This window comes from Lissotriton helveticus, chromosome 3_1, assembly GCF_964261635.1.
Source record: "Lissotriton helveticus chromosome 3_1, aLisHel1.1, whole genome shotgun sequence".
NCBI lineage: Eukaryota > Metazoa > Chordata > Amphibia > Caudata > Salamandridae > Lissotriton > Lissotriton helveticus.
The window spans coordinates 1,717,864,636-1,717,892,049 of NC_136061.1; the positions used below are offsets into that span (position 1 = coordinate 1,717,864,636).

The 27,414-nt window shown below is 44.7% G+C and overlaps 1 long non-coding RNA gene across 2 annotated transcripts in view; it reads right to left on the reverse strand.

The window, feature by feature from the left end:
• LOC144825107 (uncharacterized) overlaps positions 1 to 12,691 on the reverse strand; it is a 572,034-nt gene extending 559,343 nt beyond the window's left edge. For both annotated transcript variants that reach the window (XR_013609272.1, XR_013609274.1), the window contains exon 1: positions 12,521 to 12,691. This is a non-coding gene — a long non-coding RNA (uncharacterized LOC144825107). The remainder of the gene's footprint in view (positions 1 to 12,520) is intronic.
• Positions 12,692 to 27,414: the final 14,723 nt, after the last annotated feature.

The window sequence follows — 27,414 nt, forward strand, 5'->3', positions numbered from 1 at the left end:
GAACCAGTTGAAAAACATAAGGACTTAGGATTACATGCGTTACATAAAGGATACAAACAGGAAAAAATTGCAAATGTACAAGATGTAAACTCACACAAGGAGGAGAAACAAATGGATATACTCTAAGAGTCACATAGGCATGGTAGATAGTACAGAGGTCTACTGCATATACTAGTGATTAGAGTTATCTCTCTATACATAGGGAACGGATACACATGGATATACTCTAAGAGTCACATAGGAATGGTGGAGAGCACAACGGTCTACAGCATATACTAGTGATTAGAGTTATCTCTATATACATAGGGAAGGGTTACACATGGATATACTCTAAGAGTCACATAGGAATGGTAGAGAGCACAGCGGACTACTGCACATACTAGTGATTAGAGTTATCTCTATATACATAGGGAAGGGATATGACTGGATATACTCTAAGAGTCACATAGGAATGGTAGAGAGCACAACGGTCTACTGCATATACTAGTGATTAGAGTTATCTCTATATACAGAACAGCAGAGTTCCATTAAGTGTGGTTGGAGGGGGAATGCAGTCGGAGGGGGGATGCATTCACAGCACCAGGGGAGGGACAGAGAAGGGCAGGAAAGTGAGACAAACGAAACAGGGAAGCAGATAGTAACGATTAAGACAGCGAGGAGTGTGTCAGAGGCAACAGGAGAGACAATAGAAAGGTTACTAAGACAGAGAGGGGAGAGGTCAGAGAACGCTAAAATGGCGGAGGGGAGAGGTAGCAGAAGAAGCGAGTCATAAAAAGAAAGGAAAATGGCGGGAAGTGCAAAGGTCCAAGTCCGAAAGTCCAGGAAGAGGGCTGCCATAGCCAGGTTGTCCGGGGGGGGAAAGGCAGTCCGCAGCAAAGTCACAGCCTCATCGTCCATGAGGAGCTGGGGCTGAGGAGTTCGATCTGGAGATCAGGGAAGGAAGACCTGAGGCGCCAAGGCAGCTGTTCGCAGAATGGGAGGCAACAAAGTCAGAAAAAGAAAGTTAAACAAGGGGGACGACCCCGGGCTCACTCTTGTTTTTCGGCATCTTTCTTCCCTTGTTTTGTAACATCAGACGGGCCTGGTGATCACCGGGGTAGAATGGCATTTTTCTACAGCGCTCTCTACAGCGCAGCCAGGGCTCACCTTTCTCGGCAGGGGCTGCATGGTGACCTGCTCAATGTTGCCTCCATACTGAGCACGGTAGGAGCCGTCACCTCTGCACCCGTCTCTGCTGTGCTCACTCTCCACGAGCGCATCCGTGGGGGGGGGGGCACGGCCTCTCCTGCAGCTGGCTGTTCATGGTGCTGTCTCCGAAGTGCTTGCCGCGCGGGATCGCAGTGCAGCCCGCACCAGCTCCCGCTCTGCCCCTCCGTTGTGATTGCTGGGGGGGGGGTCTCAGGGCTTATTCCAGGGCTTGCAGTTGGCAAAGGAAGGGGGGACACCCACCGCTTTGATCTGTCCCGGCTCCGTCCCGGCCATCATCCCAGCCGTGTTGCTCCACCCTGGGCGCCGCCATCTTTGCTCGCTGGGTGCTGGGTGCTGAGTGCTGGGAGGAGTCGCCCTGGTCGTTGTCGGAGTTTATGGCCCATATATAGACTCCCCCAATTTCTTTCAGGGTATTTAGACTCAAATTAGAGCAACAGGTTGCAGTACAATATTATTGGGTGGGGATTTTAATGCGATTTTGGATGATGACATGGACAGGAAAGGTGCGGCTCGATCATTACACCAAGCTGCCAGCGCCGCCTTAAATGCCATAGTCTCGGATGGGGATTTATTGGACATATGGCGTCGTAGACACCCCTTTGTGAAAGAAGGCACATGTATTTCCGACCACCAAAGTGCTTGGTCCCATCTTGATTAGTCTCCCGTGATTTTGCTGCTTGGACCACCAACATTTTGCATTTTCCGCGCTCTTCATCAGATCACGCCCCTGTTTATTAAAGCGGTCTCCCGCGCTTTTTCCTGGCGCCTCCCGCTCCATGCCCTACTTGACGAAGCCTTTAAGGAGGAAATACGAACGGACATTACAGATTATTTTTCACTCAATACGGGCTCAGTAGCTAGTGAAGCTTCACTTTGCAAGGCATTTAAAGTAGTTATTCAGGGTCAATGTATTGCCAGGCAGACCGGAGTGTTGAAGGCTATCCGGGGCACGATTGCATCTCTGGAATCCCAGATAAGGGAGCTTAAAGAGCGATTTTATTCCAAAAATGAGCCCGGTACCGCGGCTCTTCTGAAATCTAAATTGTTAGACTTCACCGAAGAGGCTTAACATGAAGTTACATTTTGGGGAAACATGTTGAGGCGCTGAGGTATGGGGAAGGAGATAGATCGATAGATCGAGCAACACATTGGCTGGTATGATTCGACCCTCTTGGTCGATTGCATTCATTCACGAAATACTGACTTGACAGGGTGCCACTGTCAGAGGCCAAGTGGGCATTTTAGATGAGTTCTCTAACTTTTACTCTCACTTATACACTACCACCCAGGTGACGTGCCCTGAAGGGATGCAAGATTTTCTTGATTCATTAGCATTGGTCTGGTTTAACAGCACTCAAAGAGAGTACATAGATCTCGCGTTCACAGTTGGAGATGTAGCACAGGTTATAAAAAGTTGACCGTTTGATGAGGCCCCTGGGCCCGATGGCCTGACCACGTCCTTTAATTATTTTTTTTTTTTAAGTCTTTTATTTTACCTGTGATATTAGGGATGCTGGTGTAATGTTAGCACCGGTGTCAGTCCTTTTTCCACATAGGCAGAGAAAATCCTCAAATAGGGGAAGACAGAAGGAAAGACAAGTACAAGCCATATTTTGACCATCTTTACCGCACCAGCACGCTCTACATCTGCCATGAGCGAGTTACATCAAAAAGTTCAATGAGTATACCTACCCACAAGAAACGTAGCGAGGTGGAGCTTTACTCCTGTACAATTACATAAACAGAAAAAATGTAGGGCAAAACACGAACATGTAAAGTATCTGCATGTATAAGAGTCTGTGTTTTTTGTATGTGTGTAGAATTGATATTCATTGTTATTCTATTCCCTAAATGAAGAACTTAACATTACAAAACTATTGCAAGGTAATGTTTAACCTAGTATATTTTATACAGAAAGTATTTAAATTGGTGTCCTAACAGAGGTCCATATATACAAATACATGGACATACAGGCATAATGGTAGGCTAAGCATAAGAATGCAACATGGTGTACTTACAATCACAAAGGCTTGTTCGGAAAGGTTTGTGCAGTAGAAGGCCAACTCTGCGTGCCTATGAATCCCCTGTGAACGCGGAAACCTTTGATCAAAAATAAGTATCATGCGTCTATGCGTGGACAGGGCGAATGACGTAAAAATTGGAAGTATCTGTTACAGATTAAAGGAAGAGTAAAATCGAGGAGGGGCACAGAGAAGTCACCAGATTCCTCGATTTACCCAAAACTGTATAAGTAAAACTCAATTACCAAAGGTTTCACCCAAACCTACTCAAGCCGTAGTACAGGACACACACATCAAAGCACTTTAATACACAGCAGTCAATAAACAAAAATGTCTTCTTACAAAAAGACAATCTCCTCAAATACAGACCAGCAATCCGGGGTTGGGGCTCATTGACAACATCTACTTTTATGAGTTTTTACTCATTTTATAACACAAAGAAGAGCATTACATTAGTTTCAAGCATATAGTTAGTTATCAATCCTCATCAACAGTATTCTGAAAATGACGTGATCAATGATACATAATGTAAATAGTCTATTGTTATAGGTAAAGGTATGTCTTGGTAATTCCACTCCTCCCGACCCCCCCACCCAAGGGTCGGGCGCGTCCTCCGCCACATGAATCATGGGGCTTGTCAATTCTGTAGCTTCATTTTCCTCGATGAGCAAGGTAGTTGACCTAATTATGGTTAAATATGCTTTGAGTAAGGCTAAGTTATCTTTGGGCTTGGATGTGGGAGATTGTAATGTGGTATTGTAGGAGCAAAACTGTACCTCAACATTTTTACACCCTAATGTTACCTCGTCCGGTTCTGGCACAGATTAAATTGCGTGTTAAAGCCTTCCCTAACCATCATTTAGCAGAGAGAAATAGTATAAATAAGTAATGGAGTCCATTCAATAATTGTGGTTAGAGCAATAAAAAGCTAAATAGTTTAATTACATAAAAAAATAGGTTATACAGAGACAATGCCATAAAGACTCTCAAGTACAAAGTTTTTTAGAGTATGCAAAAGCAGAAATTATTGTAAGGCTCAAATGGTCAGCAAAATTAAAAGTAAGTTGGACAGCATCCAAAGTCTTCTGGCGCACCCCCACCCCCCCAATCAAGGGATTCTTATGCACATTTCTTCTCGCATAACAAATTAGACAAACAGCGAAATAATCATGGTCTGAGCAAAAGTATAATTCCTTCAGCAAATCAGATTGCAAGAAAAATACATGTCATTACCTTAACACATAAGCACCATCCCATATCTGAAAATGTGCCCTGCACCCTATTTGCTAAAACCATCAGAGATGTTCTATTATGAAACATTTAAACAGTTCTGGATATCGTATGTACTTAGAAAAAGTAGAAGATAGCACCTAGACAAATAAACGGAGACCACTGGAGCTCTGTGTGGTAGTTCTGGAAGTGTCTTAATTTTTGTAAAATGGATCTGGCCTATACATGCACTATGCTGACTGCCCTATTTATTTAAGAAACTGTTGGCAATTTAAAATAAGAATGACTTAATGCTAGCATCAAAGAGTGCATCAAGGTGGGGATACGGCTCATATATGCTACTTGATCTACAAGTGTAGGATCATTTACGGTGTATTCCTCACTCAGTACTAGCTGAGTTTTAGCAGGCTTAGTTGTGCCTCAACCCCAAATTGTGAAGCTACTTGTTCAAAATACGATAGGGCTAGTGTCAGAAAATTGGAATATGAAGCCACAACTTTAACAACAAGCATTTGCAATGCAATAGGTCTCGCAGCATTAAAGTTTGAGTTATTGGCATTGTGTATGACAATGCGTTGCATAAAATTTTTAGCAAACTTTGAATTGGTGAGCAATGAGACTGTGTGCAAGAGTATGCTGTTGCTCACAGCTGTTATTATTCACACAGCTCTAATGATGCACCTCACGCACGGGGCTGACGCAGTTATTATTCACAAAGCTCTGATGATGCACCTTAGGCACGGGCTCACAGCTGTTATTATTCACACAGCTCTAATGATGCACCTCACGCAAGGGGCTGGCGCAGGTATTATTCACAAAGCTCTGATGATGCACCTCATGCACAGGCTCACATCTGTTATTATTCACACAGCTCTAATGATGCACCTTAGGCACGGGCTCACAGCTGTTATTATTCACACAGCTCTAATGATGCACCTCACGCACGGGGCTGACGCAGTTATTCACAAAGCTCTGATGATGCACCTCAGGCACGGGCTCACAGCTGTTATTATTCACACAGCTCTGTCTGTGGTTGGTGAAAGTGTGCACTGACGATGTGGTTCTGTGTGTGGCTGTATGTGTAGTTGTGTGTGTTTGGTTGTGTGTGTTGTGTTTGTGGTGGTGTGTGTGGTTGTGTGTGTGTGTGTGGTTGTGTGTGTGTAGTTGTGTGTGTGTAGTTGTGTGTGTGTAGTTGTGTGTGTGTGTGGCTGTGTGCGGCTGTGTGTGTGTGTGGCTGTGTGTGTGTGTGGGGCGTCCAAAAGTACAGCTACACCAGGAGACCTACAATAGACGCACAGAGACAGAAGGGGTCAGAGAGAGGGAGATCATACCGTGGTGCAGAAGAGAACACAATGCGACATGGGACACACATGGTAAAAGTGACGAAGAAGAGACAGGGACATCTTGGGATACAGACTGGCAGAGAGTAGACACTCAGAATAGAGACACACGAGGGGTCGGACACAGGGAATACAATCAGAGGAGCAGCAGAGGACAGACTATAGCAGAACAGAGACACAAACATGAAGACATCTTGACAGAAATAGAGATTAGCACACACAGTGACAACATATTCAGGAAATAGAGAAATTAACAAAGTAATCGGCAGGACGGTGCCTCCAAGGCTAGTCGAATCTGATAAAACTCATGTGAAGTTGCAGATTTATATTGACACGAATCAATGTGCACCAGCCCTACCTGCCTATCAGATGGCACACCTTTTCAAAAATCAGCCCATTTCGAAGCAGTTTTCCCGACAGACACACGATACAGGGTGCACTGAAGCAGAATGCTGAAAACATCCTCTCCACAGAAGGTGCTCGGCGGGGGGCACTAAATGCAATTACAATACCTTTCAATTTAAAGAAGTAAATGTCCTGCCAATTTAAAGAGGTGCCCGTACTACAGTAAGTGGTTCAGTCCCCAGTATATATTACATACATGCAGTTAGATCCACTCCCTTTCACAATAGATTAGGCAAAGACCCTTAAACATTGAAGTGCCACGCAATGTTTAAGTTAGGGGAAATTAAACCATTCTATTTGTTAACAATGCAATATCAATAGCAGGAACGAATAGGGAACTAAAATTCTCTGCAAAGGAAGCGCTCGAAATAGCCTTCTTAAAGTGCCAGTGAAATGTCTGTCAGTCCAGAATTCCTTGGCGACGCCTCCTCTTTCATGACCTTTAACCTATCCTCACAGGAGCCACTTCCCTACAGCTGCCCACATTACCTAAAACTACGTTTGAAAAACACGGAATTTTGAAACGAGGCCTGTGGCAATCACCATGACCGAGTTTCCTGATCATTAGGTAGAAAAGCACTCTTGCGACTCCGCGGATCTTGTGAAACACATTAAAGTGTTTACACAGTGGGCGTGTCTGCTCTCGGATGGCCAGCCTGGGTCACACCCAGCAGCTACACAAGCGGCGCTCTCTCGTCTGCAGCTCTAATAAATCCCTTTTGTGCGCAGTCCCATATTTAGCCTCTTCAGGGCTTTATTAATCATCACAATCAGTGTATCAGCTAAATGCAGGCAAGTCTCAGATTGTGATCAGGAAGGATCTGTCAACACAATAACAAAGAGGGGTGCTTGCCAGATCGATCACCATAGAGACATGGACCAAGGGACAGATGAATAACACAAAAGGCACTGTGCTCTTTAGGATTCATGAAATAAACGCCACTAAGGCGGATACGAAAGAGAGCTACTGAATGGTTTATTCCAAATCATTGTTTCTGCCAAGAAGGTTGAAAGACAGAATACTTTTTGGAAGAAACATTGCCCATTGTATCGCAAGTGGAATTTGTTGTTTCATCTGTTTCGACAATTTTTTTTTTAACGGATTATTACTTTGGTGATGGAACAGTCATTATATGAGTTCATATTACTTGCAGCCTAAGCAAAGGCAATGTCATGTAACGTGGCATCGCTAAAAGTACATTCATAAGCTGCAAATAATGCATAACAGCCCCGCCCATGGCCATGAGAGGAGCCGCTGCTGTGTCATGGCCGCTTCTCTCGGCTCTGATTTCATCCAGTAACTTGCTGTAATTAGCCGCCTGCCCCTGAGCTCTTACTGCGGTCACGGAGTTTTCGCTGTGAGGAATCAAGCCGCCCATGGTCATTTACGCCCAATTCCGTTTTTTGTCTGCGAGTGGAGCAGGAGGTGTCTGTGGACGCCAGTAATGAGCGCCGTTGTGTCACAGCAAGGCACCGAGCTCTGAGGGGGCCACAAGCTGTTCTGAGTTTGTATCTGAGCTCCTATCTGGACAGAGAGGACGGCGGAATGAGACGGGAGAAGCCTGAGTTGCTGACACGTAGGAGGACACTACGGTAAGGGTCTCGATAAGTGTCAGGGAATTAATTGCTCAGGGAAGCATGGCAATGTGGCAGTGAGACGATACGCTAGGACCTCTGGGCAGGAATCTGCCGAAATTTAAAAAACTCGCGTGCGGGAGCAGAAGTCGGACCCTGGCAGGAAGGGACAGGAGGCCTGAAGATGGCAGATATGAAAATGTATATCAGGAAGAGCACAGGCTTACTTTCACTCGAGCACAGGAAGTCCAGCGAGGGACGGCAGTCTCCGTCAACCTGTTTCTCAGCGCCGCGCGCCCCTCTGCAAACTCCCCCTCCATTCCACCAGGCGCGCGCACTCCTAAAAACGAAACCTATGGTGGGGGCGGGACTTCCGTCTTGTGCGCGAAGCCCGCACCCACAGAGTGCCTGGCCCGAGGAGCAGTGGTGACGCGGGGCTCCCATGCCCGAGGGAGAGCCCCGCGGAGGCTGCAGATGTCCGGAGTGGCGGTAAGTGGCCCTTACTTGTAGGGGGGGCGGCAGGGGGGGGCGTCGGTGCGCTCGTGTGTGTATGTATGTGTGCGACGGCGGGGGGGTCCTCGGTGCACTCGTGCGTGTGTGTTTATGTGTGTGGGGGGGGGTCTCTGTATGTATGTGCGTGCGTGGGCGCTCGTGTGTGTGTGTCAGTTTGTATGCGCATGCGTGTGTGGTGTTGGAGCTTCCCAGGAGACAGCAGCTGGCCACAGCGAGCGCGTGCGCGTGGCCCGCCCCGATCGCCTTCTCGGAGAGGAAATGCGCGAGGCCAGGTGCTGTCTCCTGGAAAGCACAGTCGCTGACAATAGATCTCTGTAATCGCCACGAGACCTAAAAAGGGCATACAGTACATTCATTTGTTCTCAGTAATTTCAGACGGATAGTCTCCCTAAGAATTATGGAAATGAAGGGTTCCATGAAGAGTAACTATGAAAAGGGAACAGAGGACACTCTTTGCGAGTACCTCTTGAAATGCCAAGCACTCTAGTTGTGTACCATTACAAATGTTTGCATATATCCAGAAGGTCACCACAATGTGTATTCCCAGCATCCCAAAAGAGTGTCCTTCTCAGAGTACTCCTATTGTTTATAATAAGCTATGTGTAATCCATGGTTACTTTAGAGAGCAGATGGCATAAGGAGTAAGAATGCAGTGTAATACACAGAGTGGTGTAGGGGGGAGTACTTGTCCAATGAGGCAGCATGTAGCCCATACCTAATATTCTGCTATCACGGTCCCTTGGAGTCAATGTTGAAAGTGAATCTAGCTTACAACTGCTGAAAGGGATGTAAAATACTTATCACTTTTGGAAGCGTGTACCTTTAAAAACTCCAACTCCATAACTCAAAAACAGAATATTGTTCTTGGAAAGCAGACTAAGGCAGGAATCCTAAAGAATAGATAGGGATAGAAGGGTGCATGTTTGGTAGAAAGTGTATATCTAAAGTTTAAGTACAAGAGCAATCTAAGAGAAATTAAAAAGTACAACTTTGTAATCTTTTCTAGACTATATTGTTCTTGACATTCACATTAGTTTTCCTGACATTCTCTTACTTTATGAACACTTTAGTGGTAGCCTGAACCAGCCTTAGACATTTATAATGTGCTTTTGGGTAAAGACAGTGACTTGTGGATTGTGAGCGGCAAACAAATTGTGAATCAAATGGAGGCTAGACTTAGGCGTCCTGTTAGAGAAATCTCTGTTCTGTATTATTTAGATGTGTTTTGTGGTGTGAAAATCAAATCTAGATTTCTAATTAGAGCACTATCAGTGTTATATAGACTCTACTTGAAGTGAGTATCTATGGCTAATTTGTTTGTGTGGGGGCTTGTCAGCAGGTTGCAGGGACACCAGGGCATATGTAATAGGATCGATGAATAGGAGTCACTTTTTTGGCAACAATTTTGTTCAGTGAGATTTAGTTTAGGGTGTAATGTGGAGAGGTCCCCATTTCGGTGCTTATCTACTGTATAAGAGAAGTCTGAGGGCTTAGAATTTTACAGAAGATGTAACTTCTATAGGCCGCATTAATTTTCAACAAAGCGCGTCAGGAAAGGCTGGAAAATCTTCTTTGAAGCCAATCCTATAACAGATTCTTGGATTGTTGAAAGGTTGTGTACCAGAGACTGAATTGTAAAGGAAATTATGCCATTGTATTGTTGGCCTTCAACTAGATACTTTTTTTAAAAACATATTTTTTTTATTGATTTTCCGATGAAGATTCGAAACTCCATGCATAGTGGGAGGGTTCAATATCTTATCGCTTCAGTGCGGCGTGTAATGCAGTGACAACAGTGATAAAGCGTGAATACAGTAATGATACAGTGTACAAACCGTGACACAGATTGTATAATTTGAGCAATAGCCTTCAACTTGATACTTTGCAGGATTGTTTGCACATAGTTGTGTATCGTTCTGTGAGGATGTTGCTTCTTGCCTTACATATGTGGGTTTTTTTTACAAAAAAACATTCAGAGGTGGGTTGTGATGCAGCAATTTGGGCCTACCCTCTTACCATTAGTCCTACAGTGGACCTTTTTATCTGACTGTGAGGTACGGGGAGTTAACATTGCATCAATCAATTTCAATTAACAGTGTAACCCATTTGGCTACACAATAAGGACCTGGAATCAGTAGGTAAGGTTAAGAAGATTTATTACAAATTAGCAATCAAATTAATGTACATGAATCTCAGTACCATGCTATAAAGATACAGAATAAAACCAGGAAACCTAACCTCCTAAAGACATATAGGTGTACCAGTATTAAACAAACAAGGATTTCAGTCCCAGCAATACAAAAGATTAACATTAAAATCTGATGTTCAGAGAAGAGTTTTCGGTTCTCTCTACTATACATGAGTAAATCTAGAATCGTCGAAGTTAAAGTCCAAACTAAGAGGATGGTTCATTAGTCTAAGGAATCTCAAAATTCAGGGAACTGCAGAAAAATGAGAGAATCTAGGAAAGTAAGAAAAATAAAGTATAGACTCCTCGCTCTCAATGAACCGCTAAATCAACGCCCTTAAGTCCTCTTGCTTCCACATGCTTCAACTCCTTCATAAGATCTTTAAGTGGATCCCCAGTGAGTCCAGGAAAATGGTCACCCTTGCCCTCGTCAGCAGCAGACTGGACTACGACAAAGCACTCTACACTGGCACCACCCAGAAACTCCTCAAAAAACTGCAGACCACCCAGGTCTCCGCCAGACTCATCATGAACATCCCACACCATAACCACATCGCCGGTCACCTGAGAAACATTCACTGTCTACCTGTCAACAAAAGAATCACCTTCAAGCTTCTCATGCATGTCTACAAAGTCCTCCACAATGCCGTATCTGCATGCCTCAACCACCACCTCTACTTTCACACTCCCACCAGACATCTCCGCCCCACCCAACTGGCTCTGCTACCATCCCACAGATCCACAAGACCATGGCTAGTGGAAGATCCTTTTCCTACCTCGCTGCAACGACTTGGAACTCCCTGCCTCTGCACCTCAGGCAATTATCGCTGCCGCAATTCAGGAAGGACATCAAAACCTGGCTGTTCGACTGAACCACAAACCCATCCTCCCACACGTAGCGCCTTGAGACTCTCACGGGTGATCAGTCATGCTTTCTATGTTTACTGATTGATTGACTGATTTAGAAAAGTGTGCAGTGCACAAGCTTGGTCAAGTGTCTTTTTACCGGAGGTGAATTTTGAGTATTAGCTTAAGCCACACTCAGGCACATTCAAAAGGAACATAAAGCTCCAAACCTCTTAAAGTCAAAGGAAAAGGGCTCTAACATCAGACAGTGTAGACTCTAGTTATTCACATCAGAGTCATTTAAGTAACACCCTTCTATTCGCACCATCAGGGGATCCAATGTCCTTTTTCTATTCTCGCGTTGTAAACTGAAACATCGGCAAGATATCCCACACTGACCACAGGAAAGACATTGTCCATGCTCCACCAACCCATGTGGTAACATTACTGAATAGGACTCATCAGTTACGCTCTTGCATTCTATGTTCTTTCGTCAAGATCTTCTCCTCAGGCTCTCTAGCACTAACTCAGTGTCGTATCTATTCTCAAACTAAAAATGCATGGGAATACTGCAAGAGAAAAGTCAAGTCAGCAGAAATGGCAAAGTTATTTAATGCAGAATGGAAAGGAGGCTCAGTAAGGGCAAGTTAAACTATTAATTCAATGGTGCACATGTAATGTTTGTGCACGTTTAAACACAAATTAATATAACTTTTTCAGTACATTAGATCCATATTGCATGTGGCAAACGGTAAAATATCAATAATTATCATGTGTAAGTATGACTAAGAACTACATTTATATGAAATATACATGTAACATTAGTGTACACATTAGATAAATCATTCTGCATATGTGAGGATGGTTTCTTTTCAATCACCTAAACAGTAAATCTTGTTTAATGCGTTAAGGCACACAATTCTGTATGAAATCTCTAATTTTACAGTGAATGCACTTCAATGAGGATGTCAAGTGCAACATTTCTTATTAATGTGGTTCGGCGCACAGGAAACGTGCTAAGGGCACGTTTTAGGTTATGCATTTGTGAGGTGTAAAGGTCAGGCCAAAATTACGCTGTACCAGTTGTCAAAAATGGCTCCTAAGTGGCTTGTAGATTGTGAAGTGTTATTTGTGTATTACTTTTATCACAAGAGGTGTATTAACACATGTTTCTGAAACAACAATCAGCCCACCTGTTAATTCCGGGTTCTGTAAATCACCACTCCACCATCTGTGAGCGCCGAGGCACTTTTCAATCTGGGTCGCCAATGGATTGGTTTATACGAAATGAAGGATATCCCAGTATCAGTTTAACTTTGCAGACGGTGAGGAAACTGTATAGTGCGTCACATGACACACGTGGTCACGTCGCCGCCGTACACGCGCACGGCGTCATCCTGACAACCGTTAGGAGGAGGAGGGACATGAATGAAAAAACTGCAGAGGCTACGCAGGTGTCGGGGATCACTGGTCTCTTCAGGATTAATGTCAGGCTTCTGTTTTGTGCGTTACCGCATGTAACACAACTCTACAGAAGCTTTCCTTTTTGCAGTGCACAGATAGGTCTTTACAAAGTAAAGTAGCTACAGAATGAGTCTGTACAGGATATATATTCTTTCCAGAGTGCTCGAATTTCTCTGTTTTAGGGTTGTAAACTTAAGAAAAATGCAAGATCCGGCATGGTCTGGCATTTAATGGATTTAGCTAATAATAAAGCAGTTTTCTAAATGGATCGGTAAAATGCAAACCTCAAAATAAAAACACGTTTCTAAGTTTCGATATAATGTAAAGCCAACTCGCCTAAAAGCACCGCTGATTACTCTCAATTTCAGGTTAGGCCTGTCTTTCCCTTTCATATAGCCGAGCAATTAAAAACGTTTTTTTTTTAAAGAATGCAGTGTTACGCGGATGGTTCAGTGAAACTCTGATGCGAATGACATTTCTCTAGCAGGCGGACTCGGAATGTAGAACTCAGCCCAGATGTCAGTGGGTGTCGATTGTTTTTCCAGGTCGCTTATTTGGCAATGTTTTTTCACATTGACTGGAGACATTCTGTTACTGTAATTTATTCGCATACTTTATTGTTGTTGAAAACGATTTTTCGTACAGGAAATAATTTCATAAAATCTTTTTTGAAATCAATCAGGATTTATAAAGTGTGGCAAATCACAGGTGAGGGTCTCTAGGCACTGGAGTTGCTAGCTGCTTTGTGGAGAAAGCAGTAAACGAGGCGAAAACAGGAGAAAATCGGGGGGCAAAGGAAGGAGAAAGCAATAAAAAACGTGGAAATGTAGAGAAAAGCAAGCTGTGCCTTGGCCAAGTACGTCGCATAACAGATAATAGTGAAATGTCTGTAACAAAAAAAAAATTTGGTTGTTAAATTGAAGGTCGCACACGCACATTGCCAAACTGGATGCATACATTTTGAGGTTTCATAAATAGCAATGTGATTTCAAAAATGTATGATACTACAACGTGGCTGTTTCCACGAATACCCTTCAAAATGCTTTCATTACAACGCATGCATGGTTACAACGCATATCTTTACAGCAAATTAGATTTTAAAGGTATGTATGGTAAAGGTATGTGTGTGACGGGTAAACTCCGTTACCACGCAAACCTTTACAACGAGATATGTAGTAAAGGTATGTTTGTTGTAAGTGTGGTGGAGGCTATCGGGGTTGTTACAGAAAACAGAAATACCCTTCTGCTTCCTCTTTACGACGTGCCCCGCGTTTCAGAAGAGTTTGAAGAAGAGATGTGGAGAAGAAAGGGGGATTTTACTTTATAAATAAAATTTATATTTGCAAATAAAGGGCTGGGGGGTTGGGTCGCGCAGGGGGCTGTTTCTAGGGTTCAGGGGAGAAGTATTTGTTAGAAGGGTTTGAGGTGGGGGAATCGCACAAGAGTCAATTTTTAGGATTAAGTGCAGGGAAAGGGGCACTTGTTAGAAGGGTTTGGGGGTGGGGGAATGGCGCAGGGGTCCATTTTTAAGGATCGGGTAGGGGTATTTGTTAGAAGGGTTTGAGGGTGGGGTATCATGCAGGGTCCATTTTTAGGGGTCAGGGCAGGGGTATTTCTTAGAAGGATTAAGGGCCGAAGGGGGGATTTGCGCAGGGGTACAGGGAAGGGGTATTTTACACACAAAAAAAGATCTGAGGGGGGAGGGCTTAAGGGACCAGTTATGGAACTTGGGGCAGGGGGCCCAGATACCCTTTACTATGAATATGCCTTTACCATGCAGGGTTTTACAACGAAATCCGTTGTAAAGGTATGTGTGGTAAAGACATACTCGTGGTAAAGGTTATGCGTGGTAATGGCATTCTCATTGTAACTTATGCGTGGTAAAGGTATGCGTTGCAACTTAACAGAATTGCGATAAATATAAGAACATATTAAAAATTGGGGGCCAGATGTATCAAAAGAGCATTTTGCAATTCTCAAATAGCGATTTTTGCCGAATCGCTATTTGGGAATCGCAAAATGCTAAGCATGTAGGAATCTCAAAAAAATGTGCGATTCCTTCATAGTACCTAATAGCAATTTTGTAAATAGCGAATCGCTATTAGGTAATATGACTCCATTTGTTCCCATGGCCTGAAATGCATACTTCGTATTTAGGAAAGGCTTCCTACATGTGCCTTAGGGATTCGCAAATAGCGATTCCCTATTTGCATGCGCAGTTAGGTAATGGCAAAAAATTGCAATTACCTAAATTGCGAATCCAAAAGCCTTTCATACATAAGGAAAGGCCATTTTGCATTCACAAACAGCCGAATTTTGCGATTCGCACCCTTTGCGAATGCAAAATGCTTTTATACATCTTTGTCTTTCCGTTTTACAGTACGATGGGCCGCATGAATGTGCGAGTTCGTTCAGCACTCAGTGGTGCACCTATTTATGCGATTACATTTTTGAAAGCACATACATTTAACTCTGAATTTCTCTCTGTTACTAGGGGCCAGATGTACAAAGCATGTTTCCAGGCGCAAATGGCCTGATTTGCAAATCAAGCCGTTTGGAACTGGAAAAATCCTTTTTCAAAGGTGCAAAATGCGACTTGGTAACTTACTGCTGAATCGCATTTTGAATTTGCGATTTGGAAAGGCCGTGTTTAGGGTGTCTCTTCCAAATACAGAATCGTTATGGCATGTATTATTGTGTTGCAGACAAATTCCAGTCGCAAAGCAGTAATATTTCAAAACATTAAATGTTATGTTATGTTATATCCATTTATAATGCGCTCGGATACTCGTGAGTGTCCCGGCGTAATGCCAGAGGGGTGCAAGCAGAAGCTATCAGGCACAGAAATGGGTCTTAAGTTTCCATTTGAACTACAGTAGATATATATAGTCTGGCCCATTTGTATTAGGTATTCTTTTCCCACCCTCCTTCAGCACGTCTCCTTACCTATCCGGTATCCAGTAGAGGTTCTTTTCTACCCACGCCTGCCACGCCACCCAACCCCCTTTCATCCACCCACAACCACCTCCTCAGCGATTGTCGGTACCACGCCACCCAGCCAGCTACTTCCTACCCACAATCTCCTCTTCCGTGACTGTCTCCACATTCCGCAGCCCGGTCCACATCCAGGTCCCCTGTGATTCTACACTCAACCACTTCTACAGGGACTGCCTTCCCCCCTCCACACCGACTCTCCTCTTCCTACCCCTCCTGCATACCACGCTCCCCCACGAGGCTCACCCTCTCTTCACATATCTCCTTTTACCATCTCTCCTATTGTGCTGCCCTTATAATGGAACCCGCAGGCACACACTCCTACAACATCATTTACCCCTCTGACCTCACAAAAAAATCAGCCAAACGATTCAAACATAATTTGATAAAACGGCACCCTGAAACAATCTTTGCCAATCCTTATTTTTCAACACACAACGGGACTACAACCACAGACCTCATTCTCCATACAAAACGAAGAGCCCAATGGAGGAAAGTATTCCTCACTTCTCTCTCGATCTCTTCTTCGAGAAAAACCGCGCATGGAATTAGTTTATATATTTCGCCCTCCCAGTTCTTCCAGGCGACAGCAACCATCACCATTTAAAATAACGGTATTATCCTTATCCAAGCCACAGACCGCAATCTTTCTCTCATGGACAACATCTTCCCTACCATCAAAAACCTAGTGTCCAAACCTCATGTGGGTTCCCAATCTCTACTTCAATCTACAGCCAGTACCATCACAGATGGAGTCTCCTCACCACTGGCGTCTGACTCTTACGTTATCCACACCCAGGCGACCCCTCCTAACCTCACACTCCACAATACCCCAACAATCCCACTCATTCGGTCTCCCGATGCGACCGATTCGGCACTTGTCCCATCAACGGATGCTGAACACCTACATTACAAGACAATAGCTACCCCCCACCCTAACACCAACACCTCTCTTATCTCGACTTCCTCACTCTTTATTGCCACTCCTCCCAAGCTCTCACCCCGTCTCAGCCTCCCCATGCGAAGCCATGCCTTGCCACATATCCTGACTTCACAGGAACTTAACGACCACGCACTATCTTCTGAGTCCCCATGCCCTCATCTAACCTCACCACTCCTACTGAGGTACTGGGTTTGTAAGAACCGGCACAGAACCGGCAACCCAGCGGTGTCAGGGTACACCCAGAGACCTCGAGTCCTTCCTGATTCAGACCACAGAAACTCAGAGTCTTCTAGGTGAAGTCAAGGATCGATTTTATTGGCTGCAACCAAGGTAAGAAGTGTCCTAGAAGTACAACACACGGGAAGTATATTCTCAGGAGACTGCTCAAATTTACAAAGTCAGGCTTCTCCTCTTATACAAACTTTTAAGCTTCAGGCAAACATTCTTGGTTTTACAGTAGATCATTGACATGTTTTTAATACAAAGAAAAGAGCAGAGTCATGATGACATGTCCATATTTCACTTCGTGCTGCCTACAACAAATCACCCGGCAAGGCCCAACCTTTCATCAGATATCGGTGGACCCCCAATAAAAACGGGCACCTCCCCATCATAAAGCAAGTGAGAGAAATGAGTGGGGAAAGATGTGAGGAAGATTCGGCAGGGTGTGTGTGCGTTAAGAAGGTTTTATGGCTTGTTGAGCCTTGATGCTATCTTGTTCGGCCACTGGAGGGGAACTGACCTAACGGGTTTGGCCTGGGGCAATGGTTCCAACTTGCACAGGTCATAGGAAAGTCGATTTAAGGTGTACGTGTCCTTTTGGAATTGAATCTGGCTGGATTAAGGCCTATGTAAAGGGCAACTCACAAAATGGCTGCCATACATAAAATGGAAGCCAAGGGTTCAGAACGAAAATGACGATTTCGAGGTGAAATCGTCACTCGAGTATGCTGACAATGCTTGTACATGGTGTACTCGTCATTCTCGGTCTTTTGACACTAAATTCGTCATGTTACGATAAAGTTTTATTCTCGAGTCTGAATTATTACACAAGATCAGAATTTTCAGAACCACAAACCCTCCTTTTGCCCTTACATAGGCAATTAATCTATCCTCATGCTAATCTGAGTCCAGATCTATATTCCTAAAGTCATTGAGATGTTGCTGTAACATCATTCTAGTACTTAGTTCATCTCTTGATACAGGCTTCCTTACACATGATGTAACACAGAGGCCACATATTGCAGGAGCACACTGTATGCACAGACAGAACAGGAAAAGAATGGCTAAGACCATCCCAATGACCATCAGAATTTTCCAGCCCCAGGCGGATATCAGTTCCCAGAACCATCCCATTAATGACCAATCTCCTTTGTCCACATGAATAGATTCGGAAATCTTATGTAGTTTGGAGATGGCCTGGTACACCGTTGGAGCGTTATCTGGGATGAAAACACAGCAACTCGATTGGATCAATCTGCATACCCCACCCCGGTCTGCAAGTATGACATCTAACGCGACCCTGTTCTGAAGGGTCATAAGTCGATCCGACTGGAGCTCAGCAGTCAAGTTACTAAGGGCACCAGCAGTTTCAATCACGGTGGACTCAACTACCCTTGTCAATTGCCTTATGTTCCTGCTGTTAACCATGGATCCCCAGAACGGCAGAAAACCCTTTGCAAAGTCCCCAAATTCTTGACCTGCAGTGTCTTCTTTACTCAAGACGCCTCTAACTATCCTTGTCCTGTGGTAATCTGCCGCTGCTGTGTAGGTGGGGGGCAACAGAAATGAAACAAAACATGAGCCCGAAAAGTCAGGGGGTAACCATGTATAGGCTCTATCATGGCAGATGAAATAAGTACCCTTAGCTGCTGAAAACGCGGGGGAAGTCTGAGACCCAAAAACATACGTTTCAGTACAGACACTCTTCCCTAACTGAGCTCTGGGATTCTTGCCAGTACCTTGCAGACACAGGTGACCCTGATGGGGTACAATCCAAATCGGGGAGGATCTCTTAGCTTGCTGTTTCTCACTTAGAGTAGCTTCATATCCGGTCACGTTCCAATTTATATATGCAAATATCTCATCGTCCGGGGTATTTTCATAAGAGATTTCTCCCTTAATCATGTCAACTATACCTTTGACTAGGGCGCTAGTCTTGGGGTTGTCTTTTACAGAACGAAGGGGTTGGACTTCACGTGCGTATATGAACATTGTTCTGTATGCCCACACAGAACCATTGTGGCTGAATGGCAGGACCAGATAAGGGATACCTTTATCCGTTGTGTGAGGCATAAGACCACACACCCAGCAGTTAGTCGTGTTCATTACAAGTTGGTGTTGGTGCAACAGCTGAACAAAGGAGTTATTAATGAACTCCAATCTCCTATTGGATTCATGGTCAGGAAGAGGGTGGAAAGAATGAGAGGAAACAGTAGGAGGAGGTATGGGTGATGCAGTGGGTGCAAATGTTACACGGAAAGAGAATAAAACGTAACTTATTAAAAATATCATCATACTGAATAACATACAAATGCACAATATTAAAAAGCTTTTCTTTGTCATTACTTTACATAATTTGCGTTTAAAGTTCGTTGGTTTGGCAGGTCTCTCCATCTCGGAAAACTCCATCCTCTCTAAAGTGCTGCCCGCGACGGGAGGTTGATTCTGCTAAGAAATGCTTCCGTCAGTCTAGGGCAACTCCCTTGGACCAACCAGAACTGCCGACCTAACGCCGTCAGCTGCACCCCGAAGACTTTAAGCAATCGCGGCCCTTGCAGCGGAACCCGGATGGCGGTTCGAAAAACAAAAATAAGCAAGTTTTCTTCAGATGGGAGAGCTGCACCTTAAAAAATTGTACTTGGAAGGGAAGAAGAAATATCTTTTATTTGTCCATAGGTCTCGGTCTCAAATTGTAACGTTCTCTTCCGGGTACTGTTTGATCCTGGAACAAGAGTTCAGGCTCTGTAGTGTTCAATCGCTTGGATGGTGGCACAGCCTCGTGCAAGATGTTCTCGCTTTCACGCTCAGGGTTAGTTCCTTTTACACGTGCATCATTGAAAGGGATGACACGTGGCACGGTTTTAGGTTCTGGGTCAGCGACACCCTTCTGGACCCACTGGTCATATGGCAGAGGTGAAGGGATTCTTTTGCAGTGGACCCCCTGGATCCAGTTGGCCTTCCCCTCCACTCGAACAGCCGATCTCGTGGAAAGAAGGACGAGGTGCGGTCCGGTCCACCTGGGCTGGTCGTTCTTAGTTCTCTGGAAGTTTTTAACAAGGACCCAGGAGCCAGGGTCGATGGAGTGACCTGGAGTCTCAGAGACCGGAGGCAGGGTGTCGTGAACCTGTTGATGCAAAACACGCAATTTAGCCGTCAATTCATACAGATAATCAAGCAAAACAGGGTGTTCGAGTTCACTGAACTTAGTGGGTCTAGGCACTCCCCATATGTTGGCCGGGCGGCCGAAAACGATTTCATAGGGGCTAAGTTTCACTCATGAATCCACAGTCATTCTGGTGGACAGGAGTGCTAGGGGTAGAGCATCAGGCCATTTAAGACCTGTGCTCGCTTGGATTTTGGCCAGTTTAAGTTTTAAAGTATCGTTGTAGCATTCTACTAATCCAGCTGATTGGGGGTGATTTGCAGCGTGGAACTTCTGCCGAATACCTAGCCCTTCACACACTCTCTTCATCACACGACCCACAAATTCACTTCCATTATCAGACCAGACCATTCTAGGCATTCCAAACCTGGGGAAGTACTCTTTCACAAGGGCTTTTGCTGTGGACAAGGCAGTGTTGTCTTTTAGGGGATAGGCTTCTACCCATCTTGAGAAGGCACAAACAACAACGAGTACGTATTTTAAATTGTTGCACCTCTCCATGTGAATGAAATCTAGCTGCAAAACCTCGAACGGGTACGTAGGAGGTGCAAAATGACCAGCTGGAGTTGGTGTTCCCCTACCAGGATTGTGCTTCAGACATACCATGCAATTCTTGACGACATTCTCTGCACACTTGGGAATTCCTGAATTTTGCCATACTGGAGCCAACAACTCGCAAATCCCTCTTACGCTGATATGAGCCATTCCATGTGCCATTGTAACCACTGCAAGCACATATGCATCGAGTAACAACCATCTCTGATGCTCTGATAATTCAATCCAGCAACCATTTGCATCCATTCTGCCCGTACTTTCTCTCCACGTGCTCAACTCTTTCTCTGTGGCCTCAGCTTGGATGGACTTCACACTCTCTATGGTGTGTTCACACATCCCAACATCACCACTCCATGTTGCAGGGCCTGCAACATGCATTCGGCCATCACATTCCTTGCAGTCTCTTTCGCGATTTTGTCAGCAAATGCATTTCCACGACCAACATCATCAGTCACCTTCTTGTGAGCACTACATTTCACAATCGCCACTTGCAGAGGCATGGTCAGTGATTCAAGAAGCTCATTCACCAACTGACCATGCTGAATCTTAGCTCCATGCGAAGTCAGGAACCCACGTTCTCTCCACAGTCGTCCAAAACTATGAGCCACACCAAATGCATACTGACTGTCGGTATAGACAGTCACTTTCATTCCTTTCGACAACACGCATGCTCTTGTAAGTGCAATTAATTCTGCTGCCTGAGCTGAATTATGTGGGACACGTGCAGCTTCAACAATTGTATGCAAAGTCGTAACAGCATATGCTGCAGTCGTGTCACCATTCGGGAGCTTGAAGCATGAACCATCCACCCATAACGTACCATCACATTCAGCAAGAGGATTGTCGTAAAGATCAACTCTTCCTTTCGTCTCTTCTTCTGTTCTAAGAAAACAATCATGCTGTTCTGAAGCGTCTGATTCCTCTACAATTGGCAAAAATGTAGCTAGGTTTAAAGTGTTGCACCTTTTTATGTGTACATGACTCGCTAACAATGTTAATTCGTAACCCGACAATCGAGCACTAGTTAAGTGCTGTGTCTTGGTTCTATTTAACAACGTGTCTACTGCATGTGGGACCATCACGACTAGGGTATTATTCATTACTAGACCAGCAGACTGTCAAATAGAAACAGCTGCTGCCGATGTGGCTCTTAAACAACTTGGCAATGCTCTAGCCACTGGATCCAAAGTCGATGAAAAATATGCACATGGACGCTGTTTGTCCCCAAATAACTGAGTCAGAACTGACAATGCACAACCTTCCTTTTCATGGACATATAATGTAAAGGGCTTACTGTAGTTGGGGGTACCTAACACAGGAGCCGAACATAATGCTGTGCGCAATTCAGAAAAACCTTTCTGACACTCTTCAGACCAAGGAATAGGATTGGGTGTATCTTTACACGTTAATGCCACCAAAGGTTTGGCTAATAACGAAAAAATTGGAATCCACTGTCTACAGTACGATGTAATGCCCAAGAAAGCACGCACTTCTCTCTGCGTTTTTGGCACACTCAATTTCACTATTGCCTGAATTATCTCTGGGGTCAGTTTCCTTCCCTCCTTCGATAAGAGGTGACCTAGGTAGGTCACTTCTTGTCGGCAATATTGCAGTTTGGAAAGTGACACCTTGTGATGTAAATCACACAGATGGCGCAACAATGACATTGTTGCTTTCTTACAAATTTCCTCAGTATCTGCAGCAATAAGCAAATCATCGACGTACTGTACAAGAGTAGCACCTTCAGGTAAAACAATCGTATCAAGCTGTGTTTTTAGAGCTTGACTATATATTGATGGACTTTCACAGTAGCCCTGAGGAGCGCGTTTAAAGCGGAAGCTTCGACCTCCTAAACTGAAGGAAAAAATATCCCTGCTCTCCTCACCATTCGGGATGCTGAAGAAAGCATTCTTCAGGTCAATCACCGAAAACCAAGTGGCAGAAGCTGGAATCATAGTCAATAATGTAGTAATGTCGGGGACAACTGGAAATTGTGGCACAACTATTTTATTCACCTCTCTGAGATCAATCACAAATCTGTACACAGGTGGCTGACAGGGGTCAGTTCGTTTTAAAACAGGCAGAACAGGACTATTGCAAACGTTGCCTCTTGTCTCTTCAATCACATCTTTTGCAATAAGCTCGTAAACGATCGCTAGCAAAGCTTTTTCTCCTTCACTAGAGATTCTATATTGGGGAATTCGTGGCATTTGAACATTGGCTTTCAATGTTACAACATATGGTGGTATTTCTAAAAGACCCACATCATTAGGACCAGCAGCCCAAAGAATATCTGGAAGAAACGACAATTCTGCTGGAAGTTTATCTCTTGACAGATACATGGGAGAAACCACTTTCTTACCTAAAGTAAGTTGTACTCCTGAAGGAGAACAGTACAAAGTCGCATACAATCTTTTTAACAAATACAATCCTAGCAAGTTTTCTCCACAACCTGTTGTTAGAATAAGGGGTGCTTCGAATTCACAAGGTCCAACAGAAAGGGACAAAGGGTCAGAAATCGGATTTCTAACTGGGGCGCCAGAAAAACCTACAGATACATTCATTTCGCCAGACAAAGGTGCGCCAGGGAGTTTGGAGTGCATAATAGAACTCTTTGTAGCACCAGTATCCAACAGAAAAGGCTCTGACACACCTGATGTAATCACCTCAACGTAAGGTCCACTCTGATCTACTGGAACTGAAACAACTCTCTTTGTCTATGGCTGTCCTAGCAATCATTACCTTCCAAATACTCATCTTCTGTATAATAATCATCAACATAGTATTGAGCTGTCCTGTCAGATGCGTTGTTCTGCTGATCGAACCTATTCATAGAATTTTGGGGTGGAAGGGGACGTGCGTTCTGGGGGACGTTTCCACGTCCTCTACCTCTAGGCGCTTGTTGAACACCACGACCTCTTACACTAGAACCACCATTTGCACGCTGTAACAAAATAGGACAACTATACTTGAAATGACCCTCTTCTTTACAATACGAACACTGGTTGGGGCCTACAGGGACACGTGGCTGAGTGTACTCGATTCTTTGCGAGTTCCTCTGATACGGTTGAGGCTGCTGAAAATTATTCTGATAGTTATTCTGACCACTGTTGTTTTGACCACTACCACCACGTGGCGGATATGCTTGCTGTAACAAAACCTTTGTTTTCAACTCCTTGGTTTTCTTTTCTGCTCTATCTTTCTCGTCCTTGTCTCTATTTTCGTAATATTGTGCAGTAGCCAATATCTGGGCTGAAGATGAAACAGCCCAAGAACTTTCTGAATCCTTTAACTTCTTGCACAATTCTGGAAGTAGATTGTGCACGAATTTATCGACGAACAATCTCTGACCACCTTCTGTGGTCATATCTTGACCGCTGTGGTCGACAAATGTTTCTTCAAACCTGGTGAAGAAATCTGAGACCGTCTCATCTTTCTTCTGCTTACATGCAGACAACTTATCCCAATTTACACGTATTGCAGGCATTATCGTTTTCATGTAATCAACTGTTTTACCAGGAAGCTCTGCTATTAAAGGCTCAGGTTTAGCACCACCAACTTGTCGGGCATCTGCAGCAGCAATATTAGCCCATGAGTCACCTAATTCCTGATCATGATCTGTATGACGAATCTTACCCCATAAAGGCTGTGGAACAACATTCCCAAATAACATATCGATATCGGCTAAATTCATTATACATGATCCAGCAGTCTGAGACAACTCTTTGTAATACCCCGCAGGATTTTTCCGCGGATCAGGTAATGTCTGTTTAAGGGCTAAAACTTCAGCTCGCTTCCATGGGACATGTACCCATACACGCTGAAAGTGTGGCAAAATGGGGGGTCAACAGTTGTGTCGCCCTCCCTCCATTGTGGGGGAACTTCTCTCATGGGGTATTGTCGCACCTTTTTCCTACTAGATGCACCAGGCTCGGATTGTGACCCAGAACTGCTCCCCTTACTCCGATATGATAACAATATTTCAACCGCTCTCTCGACATCGGGACCTACAATCATACCTTCTCCAAACTTGAACCGTACACGACGCAACTCTTGCGGGTTGCATTCCAGATCATTTTCTTCCAAATCCTCACAAAGGAAAACACACATTTGTTCAAAAACATATCTCTGAGTCGGTGCTTCCCATTGACGGAAGACTTCCATGACGGACTCTACATCATACTTTACAGTATCCATAACCCATTTACGCGCTAAACGATTCAATAAATCTCTCTCTTGGTAGTCAGGCAGTCGACTTCGCAACTGTCTTCGTTCCATGTTAGGGGTCGTAGTAGGCGACCCGAAAAGAGGTGAGAAAAGGTTAGTAACAGTGTTGGCCATTTTCTGCCGAACGGAAGGTGAAACTGAAGGAAGAACGGGTGGAAAAACGGGGTGAGATAGGGCAGGGGCAGAGACAATAGCAGAGGAAGCATCAGGAGAAATAGAAGGTGTGCTAGGCAAAGTCGTAGAAAGCACAGGTGAAGCAGGTGTGATCGGTGGGCCTTGAGGAGGTTGCACCAAAGGAGCAGGAGCCAGCTGAAGAACAGCTGGTGGGTGCTGTGGAGGAACAGGAGGCACAGGTTGCACAACTAAAGGTTGCGGAGGTGCCGTGGCATTTTGAGCATAGGGGTGTGGCGAATTTAATAAATGCGACATTAAGGGATCTTTTTCACGCTCTTTTGCTGCCTCTTGCTGAAGGGACGGCAAAACAGGATAGCATTTATCTATTACCATTTAACGTTGCCTGTGCAACTGCTCACTCATCTGTTCTTCTTCATTGTCTTTAAACTGCATAGCAGCTTGCATTACTGAAATACCCCTTTCTCTCTTATTTTTCTTTTCTAATTTAATTTCCTTTTGTTTGGCCTCTTTACGCCATAGGCGAAAAGAGTCGAACATCGCCGGCCGGGCTTTCTTTTTGAAAAGTTTAACTTCGAGGTTATCTAGGATTTCGGTATCAAAGCTACCATATTGGGGCCATTTTAAAACACCATCTTTTCTGGTGTATTTGATCCATACTCCATTGTATGTGATGGGGCCTACTCCGTGTTTGACATATAACTCGTAGGTTGGAGTTCCAACCGGAGGAACCGGACATGAGTCCTCCAATCGGGAGTCCCTATTATTAAAACCAAGACGAAACAAATTTCCAAGTCTAAGACCAGGCATCTTCGCTCTCTAGTCTAGCTCCAAACTTCAAAGGATTATCGATTACGATATTTCTCGTGAATACATGAGTCCTTTGGCTTTGGCGCTTGCAAGCTCCAAATCAACGCCAACTAAGGACTGGGAGACGCTCCACTTATACTTAACTGAGATATCGATGATGTCACCAGAAGACTCGTCTTAGTGTTTCGCTCTACCAAACTTCAAGGGTCCAAATCAGGGTGATAGCCAGGGCAGCAGTCCTTCGTAGCCGTCGGGAAGCGGGGAACCTCGCAGCAAAGTCCTTCGGACCACGTCGACATGCAGGGGTCGATGAAGTGGTTGGCCGTCCTCCGGAATTTTCACACGAAGCTCCTCACGAACCTCTGGCTGGGCTGGTACCACTGGAATCGCCCCACGTTGGGCGCCAACTGAGGTACTGGGTTTTTAAGAACCGGCACAGAAACCGGCAACCCAGCGGTGTCAGGGTACACCCAGAGACCTCGAGTCCTTCCTGATTCAGACCACAGAAACTCAGAGTCTTCTAGGTGAAGTCAAGGATCGATTTTATTGGCTGCAACCAAGGTAACAAGTGTCCTAGAAGTACAACACACGGGAAGTATATTCTCAGGAGACTGCTCAAATTTACAAAGTCAGGCTTCTCCTCTTATACAAATTTTTAAGCTTCAGGCAAACATTCTTGGTTTTACAGTAGATCATTGACATATTTTTAATACAAAGAAAAGAGCAGAGTCATGATGACATGTCCATATTTCACTTCGTGCTGCCTACAACAAATCACCCGGCAAGGCCCAACCTTTCATCAGATATCGGTGGACCCCCAATAAAAACGGGCACCTCCCCATCATAAAGCAAGTGAGAGAAATGAGCGGGGAAAGATGTGAGCAAGATTCGGCAGGGTGTGTGTGCGTTAAGGTTTTATGGCTTGTTCAGCCTTGATGCTATCTTGTTCGGCCACTGGAGAGGAACGGACCTAACGGGTTTGGCCTGGGGCAATGGTTCCAACTTGCACAGGTCATAGGAAAGTCGATTTAAGGTGTACGTGTCCTTTTGGAATTGAATCTGGCTGGATTAAGGCCTATGTAAAGGGCAACTCACAAAATGTCTGCCATGCATAAAATGGAAGCCAAGGGTTCAGAACGAAAATGACGATTTCGAGGTGAAATCGTCACTCGAGTATGCTAACAATGCTTGTACATGGTGTACTCGTCATTCTCGGTCTTTTGACACTAAATTCGTCATGTTACGATAAAGTTTTATTCTCGAGTCTGAATTATTACACGAGATCAGAATTTTCAGAACCACACTACATTACAGCCAGCCACCCCATCTTCTCAGCCACCTACATCCTCCAACATCCCGCCGGCCTCGGCACCGCTACCCTATATTGATTCTCATCTCACGGATTCTCCCCTCAACATCCACCCCCTCCGAAGTCTTAGTTTGCCACAGGTCTTGTCCTCACACTACCGCGATGAGAATTCGCTACCGGACGATCAGCCCCCACCCCCTACGTCCCCCTCCCCACCCACCTCTCAACCACCCACCCCCTCAACTCAGACTGCTACAGCCACCTCTCA